Source organism: Cricetulus griseus, chromosome 2 (genome assembly GCF_003668045.3).
Source record: "Cricetulus griseus strain 17A/GY chromosome 2, alternate assembly CriGri-PICRH-1.0, whole genome shotgun sequence".
NCBI lineage: Eukaryota > Metazoa > Chordata > Mammalia > Rodentia > Cricetidae > Cricetulus > Cricetulus griseus.
This window is the reverse complement of record NC_048595.1, coordinates 438,954,456-438,974,886: the sequence shown is the minus strand read 5'-3', so window position 1 is coordinate 438,974,886 and position 20,431 is coordinate 438,954,456. Positions and strand designations below refer to the sequence as shown.

Here is a 20,431-nt window from a genome sequence, read left to right as displayed (position 1 = left end):
AAATATATATTTTAGAGACAAAATCCTTCAGGGCAACAAGGGGACCACCAAGATGCCTCAGGGAGTAAAGGCACTTGCTGACAAGCCTGATACCTAAGTTTAATTTCTGGAACCCACATAGTGGAAGGAGAAAACAAACTTCCACAAATTGTCCACTGACCTCCACAGACACTCAATGGCATGGTTGCATACACATATATACATACATACATACACACACACATACACACACACATACACACACACATACACACACACACACACACACACACACACACACACACACACACACACACACACACACAAATGTAATTTTTTAAAAATGCTAATCCGGGTCAAGGGGAAATTAAAAAGAAAAAGGTTCAGATTTCTACAAGAAAATTCTACTACTGAAGGAAAATGGCACATTTAACTTGCCTCTAATTTACGTAGATTGACACCAACACAAATTGTAGATTCAACCTATGAGACTGGTCCAACTATAGAATAAAACAGAAAGTACATCAAATTTAGTAAGCAGGGACTAATGAAGAACTGGAAGAAAAAAAAAAAAAAGCAGTTTTTAAACCATGGCTCTTTCAGAAAAGCCAGGAATAAAATTTATCTTTCCACCTAAAAAGGTCTTCCCAGATAACAGTTACTATCAACATATCTTCCCTTGTGAAGGTCAAAAAAAAAAAAAAAATGTACAGAGTATTAAAATGCAGAGTCATGAGAACAAATAAACTGACATGACATCAGAGACATTATAATTTGAAAATGTCATTTCAAAAATTCAGCAAGGGAACACGATGTAGATGTAATCCGTTAAAACACCACCTCAGCACTATCATCACTATGTCCTCTTCAGCTGCAAAACTCCATTCATACTCTGACCTTGCAATTCCTGTATCTTCACGTGACTTTGAGTCAAGTCTACGATAAACTAATTTTCATACAGGCAATTCATCAGCAAAAAAAAAAAAAAAAAAAGGCTCCAAAAGTCAAAATACTAAATTTATCAGGTTAAGTTAAAATGAAAGATTATTAAGTCAGCCATTTATAAAAATAAGCTGAAAGGCTCTCAGGAAAAAAATTTCCCCAGTCTATTAAGCATATCAATTTGAGAACTAGTATGAAAGGGAAAAGGGGGAAAACAAAAAACACTCTACACAAATCATGTCAGAAATACCCAGAGGTATTAGGGGAGAGGGTCCCTGAGCCAGTTAAAAACAGGCAGGGCTATACAGAATTACAAGACACTCTTTACTAACCAATTATGAATAATTTGAGTTAATATATTGATTCATTTGATTATATTCCTTAATTACTAGTGTCCAAGAGCAATTCATCATTTCCCTACACTTCCAAATATTCTAAAACTTCCAATTCTTTTTTGTTTGGTTTGGTTTTAGCAGTACTGAGGACTGAACTTTGTCATCAGGCATGCTAGCAAGGCAAGTGCTCTACCACTGAGCTTTATTCCTAGCTCTTTTGAGTCTCAGTGTCTCACCAAGTTACCAGCCTGAGTTTGCAGTGCTCCTACTTCAGTCAAGAAGCTGGGATACCCTCCTTTAAAGGCCATTCCTTTTGAAAGGTATTTCCAGGCAACTTAACACCAATCACATCTAAGAAAAACTTACTTTTAAAATAATTCATTAGAATTCCCTAAACATATGAACTGAACACCGAGTTTCCCAAATGTAAGGGAGGGAGGGATATTGGCTCAAGTCTATAGAATCCGGATTTTCCTTTTCCATAGAGCTCAGCATTTGGGAGGCTGAAGCAAAATATCAAGCTTGAGGCCAGCCTGGGTTACACACACAGACACACACACAGACACACACACAGACACACACACACACACACACACACACACACACACACACACACACACACACACAGTCACAAGGGAAAAGAAGAGATTCCACAACAGTGAATGATCTATCTCATTTTCCTACCAAAAGAGGTCTGTAGACACATTGCTATCAGTTTCTTCCTCACTTAAATCTCTCCAGGCTGGTCACTCTCATGCTCTTCCTAGCAAGCCCTTGATAGGTCCAGCCTAAATTTGGCTTTGTCTCAGGGTCTTTTGCCCTTTTTGACTCTCAGGCTGAAGTACCCTGCCTCTACCTATCAGGTGTTTCCTCAAATTTGAACTTACCTGTAAGTCTCCTCAGGTGACTAAATTAAAAAATTAACCCTTCCCACAACTCTTATACCCTGTCTCCCTATCTCTTTTTTTCTACCTGAGTTAGCAATATGTGGTACAATACTTCCTGGCACTGCTGGCTAGGAACAGAGAGCCACAAAATCACAATCCAGCCATACAATTATGAGAAGGAAATAATCAAGATTCTACAAGCGACTTTGCTGGTAAGATGGGCAGCAGGCTGACTGTATTAAATGCATTTTCAGCTTAAAATATTTTCAACTTTCAATCAGTTTACGTTAGGAAACACTTGTGTATCTTTACTTAAGTATTTAGATATCTAGAAATGACTCCACAGAAACAAATATTTTTGTCCTCAGCATACGACATAAGTACTTAAAGTTTGTCGAAAAATATATAGTCCCTACTTCCCCAGCCACAAAACCGTAAAATCCTTGACAAGTACCAAAACAGGTATGTATGGTCTTTTCCTTTCTAGCAGATCACTAACATCATATCAATGTTAACTTTTCAATGTTGGTGCTATTTTTCCAGATACCTGTGACTTCTAAATGTTTTTCTAGTGTCTTCTAATGTGACAATGAAGTATATACCCTAGTTTAAGCAATTCAAATGCTGCTACACTAGGAAAGCACCATTAAGTGAGGACAAAGTATGTGTTCTAACTAAAATTAAAAGGATGGAAATTGGGGGCTGAAGAGATGGCTCAGAGGTTAAGAGCACCAACTGCTCTTCCGGAGGTCCTGAGTTCAATTCCCAGCATCCACATGATGGCTCAGAACCATCCTCTATGAGATCTGGTGCCCTCTTCTGATTTGCAGATATACATGGAAGCAGAATGTTGTATACATAATTAATAAAATCCTTTAAAAAAAGATGAAAATTAATAAACAAAAAGGATGATAAGTTTTGTCATCTAGGAAGTCATTGTTCCTAGGAGAAACTACAGAAGACTACAGTCCCTAAATACAACACTCTGAGCCAAACTACCTATAATCCAATGGTAGGAAGCCATCCCGGATTGATGTCCCTTAATTTCTTATGTTATGTTGGACTACTTACCTTCCTAATAGAGCCACTAGGTGTGTTTAAGTGCTTTGACTTTCAAGAAAATGGGAGGTGAGGGGACACAGTGCTACTAGATAAATGCAAAGCAACGCTCCTGCTTCCCAAACGCGGTGACACAACCTGCTTCTCTCACAGCCTCCCTTCCCCGCTCACTTGACCGGTATTTCGCATACAAAACTCAAGTGTTCAAGAGTGCTTCGTGGGAAACTGCTTGCCCATTTCAACCCGGTGTGAACGAACATTCCGGTGCCCGGAGCTGCCCGGGGCTCTACTTTCCCAAGCCTCTCAGTCCCAGGATCAGATCCTGACTCCACCTCGCCTGGGGCCTGCTCCAGACCAGTTCTCCGGCCGAGGAAGCAGTCTTCCCGAGTCCAGATGCTCGGTGGGGAAGGCCAGGGCGCACCTCCCCGGGGCAGGTGCGGGCAGGAGCGCCGGCGGGAGCAGCTGTCGGCTCCCAGCAGCTGTTAGCCGGGGCACCCCGAGGCTGCGCGGGCGGCCGGCCCGCCGGCCGGCCCCGAGGAGCGGGCAGCGGAAGGCGAGCCCTCCGGCCTGACACTGCCCACCCCGCCTCCCGCCTCCTCTCCTCGGCTTCCCCCCGCGATGCCACGGGGGCGAAGGCCGGGGGCTGCCCTCGGCCGGGACGTGCCCGGCCCGCGGCGGCCCTCGCACTAGAGGAAGCTCCTGCCGACCCCGCACCTGCCCTGTCCACACGTCTGACGCCCCCAGCCGGCCGCAGCCGCTGCCGGGCAGCCTCAAGTGTGTCCATGCGGCCAGCTCGGGCCGGAACGGCGGGGACGCAACGGTGAGCGCCAGGCCACGGCGGCTCGGGGCGCCACGGCGGGGCCCGGGCGCGGGATGGCCGCGGGCAGGGGAGACACACCGAGCCACTGGTTACCTGCGGTCCGGGACAGGAGTCTCTCAGAACCCAAGTCAATCCTCAGCCTCAACAACACAAGATGGCCGACACGTCGCCACGCACGTCACGTGACCCCGCGCGCCGCCCCGCCCCCTGGCCCGCCTACGTCCCCGCCTCCCTCCCTCCCCGCACTCCAGCTTCCCACGACATCTTTCCCTTCCTCTGCGGACCGCCCCTCCGGCCGGGCACGCCCCTTCCCGAGACCCGGATGCAGGGCTGGGAGAGGGCGGAGCAGCGGCTGCGCAGGCGCACACTGGGGCCTTTGGCTAAAGCTCCAATCGGCCCTAGAGTTGAGCTGGTGGCCTGAGCTGGAACCCGCCCAGCCAGAGGCCCTTGTGACTCACTTCCAGTGCACCCAATCCAGTGCCCCTTTGCAGTACAAGAATCTCCACATCACTTGGGAGCTGGATTTCCAAGCTGCAACTTTTCCATAGCTTTTGGCCTAGCATTGTCCTGCCAGTTTGCCCATCATGGAGCAAATGGCGAGGCTGAAATTCAAAGCAGTTTCCCTTCTGGTAGAAATGGAAATTCATTTTAAAGTGTTGGAATGTGACAGCTGGAAAGTGTTTTAAAGTTCTGACTCCCTCCTACTCCATGCCGGCCTACCACCCCTTTATATCCCGTGCTCCGGTTTTAGGGCTGCTAGCTAAAGGATAGGAAACTCAGCAATACAGAAGACAGGAAATTATCGGCTGTCTTTCTGGAACCCATGTTTACCTGGACATACTACTAGTTGCTAAACCTGCTAGAGCTACCATCTCAAGTCATCATGGTCTTTCTGGCGCCATTAGTCTTTTCCTGCCCTGGATACCGCCTTTACTTCTTGGGATTAAAACAGGGCTTTACACTACCAGTGAACTACAACCTCCAGTCCTTTTCAACATAGCTCTTCCCATCAACTTTTTCCTTTTTTTACAAATATACTCACATGGCTTTACCTTAAAATTAAATGTTGATAACTGGAGTTTCAGAGCTCAGTGATAGAATGAATACATAGCCTGTTGGGAACCCTGGGTTCAATACCTGGAAACTTATACACACATGCCAACCTCCCTCTCTGACTCCCTCCCTGAGTCTTGATTCCCTTTCAAAGTCAAACTATATAAAAGGGTATTAAATTCAGAAGAGTAATGATTAATCTTGACTGTCAACTTGATGGGATTTGGAGTCACCATGGAAACAAATCTGGGCAAATTTGTGAGGAACTACCTAGATTATGTTAATTGATGCGGGAAAACCCACAGTAGGTAAAGTGGGAAATACCATTGCATGGGCTGGGGTCCTGAACTGAGTAAAAAGGAGAAAGCAAGCTGTACAGAAGCATTCAAAGAATTCATTATACTCAGCTTCCTAACCTTGGATGCAATGTAACTGGCCACATCAACCTCCTGCCATCATGACTCCCCAGCCAAGGTGGACTATACTCTTGAACTGTGAGCCAAAATAAGCTTCTCTCTCTCTCTCTCTCTCTCTCTCTCTCTCTCTCTCTCTCTCTCTCTCTCTCTCTCTCCTTCCCTTCCTCCCTCCCTCCCTCTCTGTGGTTTTCAAGACAGGGTTTTTCTGTGTAACAACCTGGGATGTCCTAGAACTTGTTTTATAAACCAGGCCTGCCTCAAACTCACAGAGATCTGACTACCTCTGACTCCCCAGTGCTGGGACTAAAGGTGTGTGCCACCACACTGGACTAGCCCTTTAACTCTTAAGCAAAAAATTCTCAGGGTATTTTCTCACAGCAACAGGGAAGGTAACTCATACAAGGGAAAAGAACAAAGGAAAGGGGAAATATGGGTGACAGAGGATAGCATTCAGCAGCATGGCAGTCTGAAGGGTCCACTGGAGAGTCGTATTACTTACCAGCTTCTAGGTGATACTGACCCTGCTGAGCAAGAGTATGGCATTCTCACTTGGAAAGGGATTGATAGTTGTGTGATATTAGTTTGACTTCATCAGAAAGTGGCAGACTTTTTCAGAGTGTCTCAGCCATATGTTCCTTCCTAACTTATAAGCTTACAGAAAGCAAGAACCAAATCTAAGGACTGATGATGGTGATGCTGTTGGTGATAAAAGCTGTCGAAACCTCATGCTTCCATTCATAGTCCATGCTGCATCATTCACACCTACCATCGCCCTGACACATAGTAAATTCTCAACAAATACCTATACAATTGTATCTATTATGCAATACGCAGGAAGGGCACATTTCTTTTCTTATTTTAGTCACTCTATCTCTCTGATTTTTGAAGAACAGCAGCAAACATCACTTCTCAGCCTTTTGGCTAAGAACAAGTGTACAACAGTAGACTGATGTGTGTCTAGTTAGGAAATATAACAGCTTCCACTTTACTGTGTCATTGTTAGAAACAAGATATTGGGAATATAAAATCATTTGCAAATGAGAGTGGAGTTGAGGCGTTTAATCCAAAATGGGTGTAATTTGTAATGAACTTGGGCTCAGCATTTGTGACAGTTTATATTTTTCTAAATGGCTCTTCCCCCCACCACCGCTGTTCCTCTGAAGGGCAGACAGAACCTTTCCTTACTTCCCCCACCCTTCTATTCTGTCCTATCTCTGTGTCTCTTTACCTCTTTTCTCTTTGCTTATTTTCCTACCTCCCCCTCAATAAAACTTCCAATATAAAAAAAATGGCCTTGACTAGAACTTCCATTCAACATATTCTTCTAGAACCTTCCCTGCCTTTTCTAGAAGAGTCAACTTCCCTTCCTTTGGTCCCCTGTGGACAGGGGTCGTGGATGTGAAGTGACAGCCTCCCCAGTGCTAGATTCTGAGGGGTGGCACAGCCTCATCCTGCTTGCCTACACAGTCTCTTTTGAAGCAAAGCTGTCACTAAGTCCAAATGTCTTCTGACTGCCTGCTATAGTTTCTTTTTTTTCTTTTTTTTTTTCTTCTTTTTTTTTTTTTTTTTGGTTTTTCGAGGCAGGGTTTCTCAAATAGCTTTGGAGCCTATCCTAGCACTGGCTCTGGAGACCAGGCTGGCCTTAAACTCACAGAGATCCACCTGCCTCTGCCTCCCGAGTGCTGGGATTAAAGGCATGCGCCACCAATGCCTGGCCTATAGTTTCATTTTTGTTTGTAATAAAACAGCTAAACAGGCTGAACGGTGCTGGTCCACTCCTTTAATCACAGCACTATAGGCGGGTGGATCTCTGAGTTCAAGGACAGCCAGGGCTACATAGAGAAGCCCTGTTGGGACAAGCAGGAGAAGGGGAGACACTAACCAAAAACAATTCAGGGATTTGTTTGGCTTACACTTCCAGGTCATAGACTTCCATTGAAGGAAGACATGGTAGGAATTTAAGCAGGCACTCCAGGTAGTGAAGGGACCAGCTCCCCATTTCGGCAGCCATAACAGCTGAACACCTGCTTGTCTGACCTTGTCTTAGTCACTAGGAGGTCAGATGCCTGCCTCGTGACAAGGAACCAATCAGAAGTTAACTGGTGGTGGTACGCTTTACGGCGCTGGGTGTGCTTTATGGACAAGTGCACAGCAATGACGAGCAGAGCAGAGCAACCACCCTGGGAGGGCCTATGGGCCATAATAACCAGTTGACCAACACAGGGCATACCCTCCAAGCCTGGAGGCACACCAATCCTGAGCCTGTTCGTACCCCTAGACACTCCCCTTACGCTGCCCTATAAGATCTCTATGCAGGCGGTTCGAGCTGTCTTTTGTAGCCATCTGCTATGGCAGGTGGATGAAAGACCTGAGCTAACATGGGGTTAACTAGTTAAACAACTATAATAAAGCCTCATGCTGTTTGCATCAAGCTTTCGACTCCGCATGGTGATTGGGGTAGCAGCGGTCCTGGGCTGAGATCCTGGAGGCCTGAATTTCCAGGGGTCTTACAGTAGAAACAATGGAAAGGTTACCTGCTAGCCTTTTCCTAGGCCTGTTCTTAGATAGCATTCTTACACAACCTGAAACTGCCTGCCCAGGGATTTCTGCTGCCTACAGTGGACCAGGCCCTGTTACATCAATTAACAGCCTAGGCAATCACCCACCAACAGGCCCACAGGCCAATCTAATTTAGGCAATTCCTCAGATGACTCCAGGCTGTGTCAAACTGACAGTGAACACTGCCTTGAGTTTAAACCACAAGAAGAAGCCCATATGTGTGGCTTCTTCATTAGCAGCACCAACTGAAGTCTCAGCCCACAGCCAGACCTCTGAGTGGAAAAAGCCACTGGATGAATCTGTCCCTGCCAGTCAGGTCATCCCAGGGCATCTAAAGCCAAGACATCATGAAGGAGAGACAAGCACCTTCATGGCACTTTGTCTGAATTCCTGATCCATTGAATCCATCATCATAATACAATGGACCTTTGAAGCAATTATGTTTCAGACTAATTTGTTCACAGCAAGAGTCTGGAACATCATGATTATGGATTAAATTGTGTCTCCCAAGAAAGGTATGCTAACATCCTAACCCCTAAGTACCTCAGAATATGACTTTATCCAAAGGTTACTCAAGATAAAATGAAATGAGATGGGGTAGGCCCTAATCTAATATGGCTGGTGCCCTTATAAAAATGGAGAAATAAAGTTAAGCCTAAACTCTGCACTCAGAGGATGAGGCAGGAGGACCGCTATGAGTTGGAAGTGAGCATCTTATATTTTAAAAGGTACCAAGCTTCAGTATTTTGTTATAGCAATGGAAAATGGACCAACATAGGACTCTGAGAGAGTTGGCCTAGAAAACAAAGGGAAAACACAGGGAAGACTGTCTAAAGATAGCAAACCAGAGAATTGAGGAAATAGCAAAAGAAGCCATAGAAATGATAACTGTAGAAAAAAATCCATTTTTTACATTACAAAAGCAGACTTTTACTATAAAACTTCTTAGATATTGAAAATTCTTTTCCACTAGGAGGTGGTGGCACACGCTTTTAATCCTAGCACTCTGGAGGCAGACACAGATGGGTCTCTGTGAGTTTAAGAGCAGCCTACAAGAGCTAGTTCCAGGACAGCCTCCAAAGTCACAGAGAAACCCTGTCTCAAAAAAAAAACAAAAACAAAAACAAAACCTTTTCCAACCTTTGAATACCCAAAAAAAAATTAAGCCATAACAAATCTTCAAAAAAATATGCATTATTTCTCCTAGTACTACATGGTGTGTCCCAAAATATTATCTGTTTTCTCAATTTTTAACTTTGTCTTAGTTAGGGTTTGTTTGTTTTGTTTGTTTGCTGTGAAGAGATACAATAACCACAGCAATTCTTATAAGGAAAACATTTAATTGGGGTGTCATACAGTTTCAGAGGCTCAATCCATTATCATCATTTCAGGAGCATGCCAGCATGCTGGCTACTTCTTGGTTTGCAGGGACCAGGAAGTTGGCTGAGACCCTGGATGGTATCCTGAACATAGGAAACCTTAAAACCCGCCCCCACAGTTACACACTTCCTCCAACAAGGCCATGCCCTCGCCAAGAAAGCCATACCTGCTAATAGTGCCTTGAGTGCCATAATGCCTATGACATTATGGGAACCAATTATATTCATATTGCCACAAACATATTTAGGGGTTCATATTTCTGCTGTCCCAGAGAGTTCTCACAGACAATTGAACTATTCCTCTCATTGTATTTCTGGTCTTACATTCCCATCTGTGATGGTTTAGTGCTAACTGCCAACTTAATAGGATCTAGAATCACAGGGAAGATAGGCCTTGGCAAAGTGAGTTCTAGGACGACTCCAAAGCTAAGCTAGAAACCCTGTCTGGAAAAGCAAAACAGAACAAAACAAAAAGGAACATTCTCAGACCAGTCCAGCCTCCTGGAAGAAGCAGAAAATAGTGAGCTTCCTGGAAGAGGCTTAGACTAACTGAGGCCCTGGAAAGGATACTTCCCAACGCGTTGAGTTGCCTATAGGCTGTGTGGTGTGCTTCAGGTTCCCAGCTTTCAAGAACTGTCACCCATGCTGGGGTGGGCCCTGGTGATGTAGTTGCCTTGGAGTAATTTCTGCTCCTCTAAGTTACCCCAATAAAACCCATTGGTTCACCAAGTTGGACTTTGGTGGTGTCTGTATTTTGCAGTGGGATCCCTATCTGAGGTGAATAGACATGTATGTGTTGTGTCTCCTCAGTAAAAGTCTATCACACAACATTGGGTAGACTAGTGTGATGGCTAGTTTTAGGCCAACTTGACACAGGTAAAGTTATCTGAAAAGAAGGAATTATTTTTAATTTTTGAATTACATTTATTTACTTACTGTGTGTGCTGAGGGAGGAGGCCCATGCCGTGATGCACATGTGAAGGTCAGAGGAACTGGTTCTCTCCAGAAGAAGGATATGGAGCCTATCCTGGCTCTCGCTCTGGAGACCAGGCTGGCCTTGAACTCCCAGAGATCCACCTACCTCTGCCTCCTGAGTGCTGGGATTAAAGTTGTGCGCCACCAACGCCTGGCTCAGAAGAAGGAATCTTAATCGAGAACATGTCTGCAGAAGATTGGCTTCTATAGGTGTTGGGACCCTGCGGGCAACCTACAGTGCTCTTGGGGTTGGCTGTCACGCCTTGCCACTAGGCGTTCCTGTTGAGACCCTGCTGGGTGACCTAAGGTGCCCTTGGTGTTCTCTGTCTGCCTCCATTAGGCGTTCACTTCCCTCCTTCTGCCTAGGCCTGTATGCAAGTATGCAAACTATCCACCCATTGCCGGGGGGCCTGGGGCATGTGGACCTTGGTCTGAGTAAATTTCCACTGTGACTGCTGTTGGTGTATAAGTCTTCTCCCCTTTGAAAATAAACGGCATTCTCCTTGCAAGAATGAACCCTTGTCTTGTCTTTATTTAACCCTCAGATTCCCTCGCCCGAACCTGTGAAATGTTGTAGCGCAGGTCTATACTACATACAGGCAAGTCTTAGGGCATTTTTCTTGATTGATGATTGATGTAGATATGCCCAGCCCATTGTGGATAGTGCCAATCCTGAGCAAGGTGGTCCTGGGATGTATAAGAAAACAAATTGAACAAACTAAGAGAAACAAGCCAATATGAATTGTTCCCCCATGGTCACTGCATCAGTTTCTGCTTTCAGGTTTCTGCCATGTTTGAATTCCTGCCCTGACTTCCTTTGATGGTAGACTGTGAGGTGGAACTGTAAGCTGAAACAATCTCTTTTCTCTCCAAGTTGCTTTTGGTCATGGTGTTTCATCACAGCAATAGAAACCCTAACTAAGACAAATAGCTGGCATCAAACTGGGTATGTAGCCAAAGATGGCCTTTAATTTCTGATCTTTCTGCTTTTTGGGATTATAGACGTGCCATTGTTCCCGAGCTCGCTTGCCCTCACCCTCACCCTCATTGGTTTCATTTATTTGTTTGGCAACAGAGTCTCCCTACATAGCACTACCTGGAACTCACTATGTGTATGACACTGGCCTTGAACTTGAAGCTATCCTCCTGCCTCTGAGTATCATGAACCACCAAGCCCAGTACCAGATCTGGGTCATTACTAAGAATACCATCAGTGGGAGGGGAGGTAGCTCAGTTAGTAGCCTTATTGCCTAGAATGTACAAAGCTCTGGATTGGATCCGCAGCACTGCATAAAGGAAGCATGATGTCACAAGTCTGCAATCCTAGCATTCAAGATGTGGAGGCAGGATAATCAGAAGTCAAAGGTCATCCTTGGCTACATGTCAATTTCAATACTGGCCTGAAATGCAAAAGACTATCTTGAAAAATAAAAATAGCAGTGATGGTGGTAGCAGTTATTATAGTATCAAAGCAATATGTACTTATGGAGTTATAATTTTAAAAAAATTCAAAACATAATGGGAAAAAACTGAATATCTCTCCTCATCCTGGCCTATAGGACTGTGACTCCTCCCCTCAGTTCATGTGTACTAAATCCTGCTCACACAAGCAAGGACAAGGGGCTCCTGTGTGTTTCAGCACTACTCCATTCTAGGGATATAACAGCTACTCCAAACCCCACCTGGATGCTGCTCTCATGAAACAGTATTCTTGGGCAGAGACAAGGGTTTATGTCTCCCATCTGAAACAGACAAGCAAAACATGAAACATTGCTATGCATATTGCTGTACCCTGGCTTTCTCCAAAGAAACAATTTTAGGCCCCAGAAAACTCAGGCCTCCAGGGTCTCAGTCCAGGACCGCAGTCATCCCAATCACCAGGCGGATTCGAAAGCTTGCTGCAAACTGCATGAGGCTTTATTGTTGTTTAAAGAGCTCATCCCATGTTAACTCGGGTCTTTCACCCACCCGCCATGGTGGATGGCTAGCAAAGACAGCTCAAAGGGGCTGCAGAGAGATCTTGTAGGGCAGCGTAAGGGGAGTGTCTAGGGGTACGAACAGGCTCAGGATTGGTGTGCCTCCAGGCTTGGAGGGCTTGCCTTGTGTTGATTGGCCAACTGGTTGTTATGGCCCATAAGCCCTCCCAGGGTGGTTGCTATGCTCTGGCATCATTGCTGTGCACTTGTCCGTAAAACACACCCAGAGCCGTAAAGCATACCACCACCAGCTAACTTCTGATTGGTTCCTTGCCACGAGGCAGGCACTTAACCTCTAGTGACCAAGGCAAGGTCAGAAAAGCACGTGTTACTGTCATGGCTGCCGCAAGGGTAGGCATCTGACCTTAGTGACTAAGACAAGGTCAGACAAATACGTGTTCGGCTGTCATGGCTGCCGAAATGGGGAGCTGGTCCCTTCAACAAGATGTCTTTTTTGTTTCAGTGTCCACTTGTGTCAATGTGTGATCCACCTATAGACAGACTACTTGATTGACATCAAGGGTTTTATTGTTAGAAAGAATACTGACTGGGGAAGAGTCAGAGGTGGACAGTAGGGGAGTAAATATGATCAAAATACATTTTATACATGTATTGCCTTCTCAAAGAATAAATAAAAATAATATACCTTTTTTAAAAAAAGAATATTGTATATATTCCCTGAAATATATTTCCTTCTCTACCTTCACCTTTTAGCTACAGGAAATATTCCAAGGTCCAAAGTCAGGAAGAAAGGTGTGAGCAGCCATGCACACTCTTATCTTAGCACCAGGAAGGCTGGGGCAGAAAGACTGTGAGTTCCAGGCCAGCCTTGGCTATGCAGTGAGACCCTGTCAAAAAACAAACCATAAACCCATGGGTGCCTCTGAAATGGACACCTGCCACTTCCTAGTGACTTCTGCGCTTGGAATGCTTTCCCATGTTTGAGGAAAGTAAGACTGTTGGTGTGAAGCAGCACCCTGCAGCACCTGTTACCCTTTAGAGAAGAAAAGAAAAATCCAGATGATACCCCTCAACCGAAACTTGTGGGCACATGACTGAGCTTAGCCCCGGAGTCTGGAGCCGGAGTAAATGACCCGAAGAAGCACACCACCACAGAGTTCTCAGCAGCCAGGGAAGCAGCACTATCCTTGGCAGGTTCCCAGGGTGTGCTCTTGGCCTGTGTCCCGGTTGCCTGGCCTCATGCCCATTTTCTTAGCTTGATACCCACTCTTCTCTTCTCTTCTCTTCTGCTCCTCATTCTGGGAGCTCATCAGTGTCTTCTCAATCGATTCTTTTCCTGGCTCAATCAGTCTGGCGTAGATTCTGTGACTGGTGATTAAGAACTCTGACTGATTCTATAATGGTTAGCTTCAAGATGGCTCCTGCTGATTCTTCTCAATAAAGCTAACCTATGTAATCAGTGGGATACTGGGGAAATGACAGTGTGCTTTCTGAAGCTACATCTTAAAGGCCGTAATACTTTACTCCCTCGAAGCATTTGTGTTGGGTTGAAAACCACCCCAGTCGGTGTTCTTTCTAACAATAAACCCCTTGACGGAACTTAGGCAGTCTCTCTGTAGGTAGATTACACATGGACACAACTGGGCATTGAAAGCAAAAGGCCAGCGGTGCAGCAAGTGCTTCGCCATGTTGGAAGACACTCAGGATATCTAGTGGTGCTTCTGTGGCAGGCATCTGAGGCCTTCTGCCAACAGTCAGCACCAACCTTTAAACCACAGGAGTAAGTCACATTAGAAACTGATTCTCCAGCCTCAGTGAAGCCTCGGATGACGGCACTCCACATGGCATTTTAACTGTGGCCACATGAGTCAGACTCACCCAATTGAACTGCTTCTGAATCCCTCACCCTCAAGCTCTGTGAGCTGATATATGTTAATTATTATTTTAAGCCATTAAGTCATCAGATGGTTTGTTAATGCAGAAATAAGTAACTAACACGGGCAAAATTTTTAATGTTGAAAAGTCATCAAATTGTCCATCAAAAAGACAATAGCAAACCAACAGAGCTGGCTCAGCATTGAGAAGGGGTGCTGCTCTTCCAGAGGACCTGAGTTTAGTTCCTCTCACCCATGTTGGGAGACTCAAAAATCACCTGTATCTCCAGCTCCAAGGGATCTGACCCCCTCTTCTGGATTCTGTGGGTACCTGCACTCACACAAGCTCATACACAAACACACACATAATTTAAAAAGTATAAAAATCTGCCAGGCAGTGGTGACGCACCCCTTTAATCCCAGCAGAGGCAGGTGGGTCTCTGTGAGTTTGAGACAAGCCTGGTCTACAAGAGCTAGTTCCAGGACAGCCTCCAAAGCCACAGAGAAACCCTGTCTTGAAAAACCAATAATAATAATAATAATAATAATAATAATAATAATAATAATAATAAAAGGCAGAGACAGGCAGATCTCTGGGAGTTTGAGGTCAACCTGGTCTACAAGGAGAGTTCCAGGGCAGCCAAGCTACACAGAGAGACCCTGTTTCAAAATAATGATAATATGAAAAATAAGAATAAATCTTTAAAAAAGACAATAGCTGGTGGTTACTCACTGGAAACCCCAGTCTTTGGGAGACTGAGCAGGAAAGATCATGAGTTCCAGGCCAGCCTGGGCTATATAAGGAGACCCTATCCCAAACAGATGAGTAAAGGTAACAATAGTAATTACCCTCTCACTGGTGGTATGTTGTAAAAGTGACTGGTTTCTGAAAGAGGACAAGAAACTGGCCTGTTAGTCTACAGTCTACTGTGCTAGCTCATACCTGTAATCTCAGCATTTAGGAGACTAAGATAGAAGGATTGCCATGAGTTGTTCAAGGCCAGATTGGACTATAATGTGAGACTCTTATCTCATTAGAAGGATGGATGAATATATAGATGGATGGAGAAAGAGAGAGAGGAGAGAGAGAGAGGAGAGAGAGAGAGGAGAGAGAGAGAGAGAGAGAGAGAGAGAGAGAGAGAGAGAGAGAGAGAGAGACCCATCTTAAGTATCCACTGTTGGAATGTTGGAACCCGGCACTATAAACAAAAGAAACACCCACCTCCATTATGGAACCCTAAGCTGGTCCCCTAGTACCCTGCAGCCATCACAGAACCTGCTATATAACTTTGGAACTACTTACTGTTCTTCTACAGTCAGGCCAGATGGGCAGGAAATCCAGCCTAGGACACAGGTGGAGACATCTGTACACATCTAAGCACATATCCAGGAGGCAAAGCCACAGTAGCAGGTCACATGATCAGGCCCAGAGAGATGAGTAGTTGTCAGCTGCAGAGGGGTAGCAGCTGAGCAGACAGACAGGGAGTAGGTATTCTCCCTCCACCATCACCAGAAACCAGAGAAGCTGCCCTTGGGGCAATGACAACAGCCAAGACTACACATTCCTGGGCCACTGAACCTAAATGTAGAGACCCAAAGCTCAGGAGGAGATAGAGTTGCAGTTGTGGAGGATAGCAAGTGGAGGGGTGGACTCATGTCCTGAATTAACTATTAGGCATGAGATCTGCCTAGTAGTTAATCATTCCCATTTTACAGGTAAGAATATGGAGGCTTACCAAGGCCTGAGTCACTAGTGATTGAGTCTAAATATCATTACATCACACAGTGACCCCTGGGCAGAGGTGAAACTCTTAGTTGCTTTTTGTTTGTTTCCCAATGGATATGCAGTGTCAGCTGCCCTCTCTTTCAGAGCTGTTCCCACAGGAAAAGGTCACATGTCAATAGCCTATCTGGGGTTGGATATGGTTTGTGAGACTTGGTCCTTGGTGTAGTGATGTTAAGGTTTATTAGCACTTTAAAATTAAGGCATGGTGGGGGCTGAAGAGATGGCTCAGAGGTTAAGAGCACTGGCTGCTTTTCCAGAGGTCCTGAGTTCAATTCCCAGCAACCACAGGATGGCTCACAACCATCTATAATGGGATCTGGTGCCCTCTTCCGGCCTTCAGGCATACATGCAGGATGAACATTGTATAGATAATAAATTTTTTAAAAAATCTTCAAAAAAATGCAGGCATGGTGATTGAGAACGCTGGTTGCTTTTGCAGAGGACCCTGGTTTAATTCCCTGCACCTGGGTGGTGTCTCACAACTATCAGTAACTCCAATTCCAGGCGATCCGAAGCCCTCTCTGACTTCCAAGGACACCAGGTGGTAAGCATACATATATGCAGACAAAACGCTTATACTCATAGATACAACTTTTTAAATTGCAGAGCAGAAGGCTGAGTAAGGATACAGGTCAGTGGGTAGAGTTATTGATTCCCCAGCCCTGCATAAATCATAGATGGTGGCACATGCCTGTGATCCCAGCATTTAGGAGGTATAGTCCAAAAGATCAGAAATTCAATGTCACCTTCAGCTAATAGGAAGTTGGAGACCAACCTGGGCTACATGAGACCCTGAGATAGTTAGATCACAGAGAGTGCAGTCTTCTGAAGGGATTCACATTCTCCTCCAGGAGCCCATGAATTTGTACTCCTGAGAGAACTGTTGTAAAAAAACAGTAAGCGCTGTTTCTGCTCACTGCAGAAATCCTATCTGGCTCCAAGATTCCTTTAACCCACACTGGATTCTGCTATGCTGATAGTTTCCAATGAGGGCCCTAAACAGACCGAACCGATACCAACATGATACTCATAAACTTTTGTTTCAAAGCGCATGGGCTTTGGGTATTTCATTATTATAACAACAGGTGCTTGGAAGTTCTCTGATATCAGTGATGAGGATCCTGCCTGGCCTACCTCCATCTCTTCAACAAACATGGCATATCTTTGTGAAATTTACATACAAGTGTGCAAGTTACCTGGGAGGCCTATAACAGCAGACAGGGCAGACCAGACTTCTGCCCTAGCAAAGATTCATAGCCCTGTGCTAGCTTGATGGCTCAGCAAAGCAAGGCACTTGCTACCAAGCCCAACAACTTGAGTTCAATCCCAGGGATCCACATGGTGGAAAGAAAGAACTGATTCCTGCAAGTTCTTCTGACCTCTACACACACACACACACACACACACACACACACACACACACACACACACGCGCACGCACGCACGCACGCACGCACGCACGCACGCACGCACGCACGCACACACACACACACAGACACTAAATAATAAACAAATGTGTGCTTTTAAGAGGGTCATGGTCCTAACAGGAAGCTGAGGAAGTAGAGCGAGAAATTCTGTGGAATGCCCACTAGCCTTAAGGGTACAACAGAGAAAAGTCTCACGGTAAAAAGGGAATCCTAGGGTGTTCCTTATCCTCTCAGCAGCAATAAGAAAACTTCTGGAAGATAATCTGAGCTGAGCCAACAAGAAGAAGCGGATCACTAGTGGGAGGGAGGAGTGCAAGTGAGCAGAGAAAGCAGCTTGTGCGAGGCTGAGGTATGGTGCTTTCCAGGAACTACTTACTCCCCAGTCCAGTCCTGGGCCTTCAGGTAGACCAAGTGATCAGGGGTCAGAGCTGGAGGCTTTGGAGATGCTAGGAACAGATTTGCATTTCAGAGAGTATCCCAGTTGAACAGTGGACAATCAAGCAAAAGGAGAGTAGAAAAACCGGTCAGGTCACTGTAGAGCCCCAGGGAAGGACCAGGAAAGGGCTGGGTTTTGGCCTTGGCCCTGGAGATGGAGGCTGGGAACCAGAGGTTACAGCTATGAAGGGAGCAACTTCAGGACACGAACATGGATTACTAGGAGGGCACAAAGACGTGGTACCCCTGCTCTTTGTGGCCACCTGGCCCAATGTATGTCATCTTTTGTCCTGACAACTCTTGTGGGACATTTGTATCACTTGACAGTTTTAGCTCTTACTTTGACCTGTTTGTCCAGAAAGATTTTTTCCCCCTATATGACTTTTGCTTTTATCTTGGTTTTTGTTTTGTTTTGTTTTGGTTTGGTTTTTGAGACAGTGTCTCATGTAGCCCAGGATGTCTCAAACTGGCTGTCTTAGGGTTTCTATTGCAGTGATAAAATACCATGATCAAAACCAACCTGGGAATAAAAGGGTTTATTACAGTTTATAGGTCCAGTCACACTGTCCATCATGGAGGGAAGTCTTAGCAGGAACTCAGGGAGGAACTGAAGCAGAAGTCATGGAAGAGTGCTGCTTACTAACTTGCTCCCACACAGCTTGCTCAGCCTGCTTTTTAAAACACCTCAGAACCACCTGCCCAGGGGTGGATGGCACCATCCACAGTGAGCTGGGTCTTCCTGCATCAATCACAAATTTAAAAAATGTTCCACAGGTATTTTTCTCACTTAAGATGTCCTCTTCCGGGGCTGGAGAGATGGCTCAGAGTTTAAGAGCATCGGCTGCTATTCCAGAGGTCCTGAGTTCAATTCCCAGCAACCATCCGTTATGAGATCTGGTGCCCTCTTCTGGTGTGCAGATATACATGGAAGCAGAGTGTTGTATGCTTAATAAATAAAATCTTAAAAAAAAAATATGTCCTCTTCCCAGTTATGTCTAGGAAGACTTGGTGGAGTTGTTTCTCTCCTTATACCACATGGGACCCAAGGATCAAACTCAGGTATCAGGCTTGGTAGATAAAGGGGTGAACTGTGGGTGTGGGGTGGACATTCATGTGCTAAAGCATGCATGTAGAATTGTAGAATTCAGAGGACAACCCGAAGGGAGTTGTTTCACTCCCTCTACCCTGTAGGGCTGGGTATCAATGCTCAGGCTTGGTAGTAAGCACCTGTACCTGCTGAGCCATCTTGCTGGTCACTAATAGAGTGTTTTAAAGAAAAATTTAGGTTTACAGAGAAACTAAGAAAAAAAAGTTCAGGTCTCATATACCTCTCCATATACCTCTGGCCATTGGTGTGAAATATTGGTTAAATTTGATGTGTCAAGGCCCAAGGTATTACTAAAGCCATGACCTAGTAAGGGTTTCAAGGGATCTACCAGCAAAAGAAAGAAAACTTGCAGTTTACTGAGCAGCTGAAAGCATTCTCACTGGTGGGAAGGAGAGAGTAGGTGACAATGTCAGTGTGACTGTCATCAGTGGGGATCCACTGTCACAGTCCTACTTTTGTTTTTGTTGTTTAATTTCTTAAAATAAGGTCTCATGTGGCTCAGCCTGGCCTCAGACTCACTCTACAGCCAAGGATGACCATGACCTTGAATTCTACATCTGTCTCCTGACTGCTGGACTTACAGGAATACACTACCATGGTTGGTTGTACTCCACTAACTGAGCCACATCCATCCTCAGCCTACTCATCCTGTTCCTATTTCTACCCATATTTTTAGGAACTCAGTGGCAACAGAAGCCCAAGGCTGAACTGACCCATAGAAAGAAAACACATTCTTCCATCTCCTCATTCAAAAAAGACCAAAGGCATACTGGTATGAAGGCAAAGATCATTTGCACATTTTATTTAAAAGGAAACAGTTGTAAGACAGAAGGGCAGATGTTTTCTTTATTGTAAAGACAGCAGTTACAAAAGAGAAGTAATAAATATGACATTGGGAATTTTGTTAAAAAATACAACCCCCTGGTATTTGTGAGAAATCCCAAGAACTCACAAGATACAAAAATTTGTCCCACAGGTGACAGTACCTTTTCCTCAGTTCCATGGAGCTGGTCTCAGACACCAGAGGATGGTCACGACTTCTGGGATTTCAAAAGATCTTGCTGTGTCACTTGAGAATGTCAGGGGTCCTCTCTGATTTGCATGGAGTCAGGTGACAGATCTCCTTCTGCCCATTAATATTACTTCCAACAATTCTTTCATTCTTACTGTAAAGGATTTAGGAGTAGGATAATGGACGATATGGGAAGAAAAAGGATGGGGGAATGAGAAGGTGGGCACTGTAACGGGCCAGGAGACAGGCAACATGACACAAGCTAGTCCCCAGTTGGAGAGGGGATAGGTAATGATCCACAAGTCCTTCTTCAAATCCCACCATCACACTAGGATGGAAAATGGTGAAAAAAGTCAATGGAATCTGAATAGTGACAACAAGAGAGACGGTGGCCAGGAAACAATGCAGGGACCACAGAGGAGACCCACAGTCAACATGTCCTCTGAGG

At 45.1% G+C, this 20,431-nt stretch overlaps 1 protein-coding gene across 5 annotated transcripts in view; it reads right to left on the bottom strand.

Moving 5' to 3' along the window:
* Gigyf2 (GRB10 interacting GYF protein 2) overlaps nucleotides 1-4,239 on the bottom strand; it is a 127,774-nt gene extending 123,535 nt beyond the window's left edge. For 4 of the 5 annotated variants that reach the window (XM_027397468.2, XM_027397469.2, XM_027397470.2 and 1 more), the window contains exon 1: nucleotides 4,116-4,239. The gene's annotated coding sequence lies outside the window, so the exon portion shown is untranslated. The remainder of the gene's footprint in view (nucleotides 1-4,115) is intronic. The other variant, XM_035441102.1, reaches the window with a different exon arrangement.
* Between the last annotated feature and the right edge of the window lie 16,192 nt (nucleotides 4,240-20,431).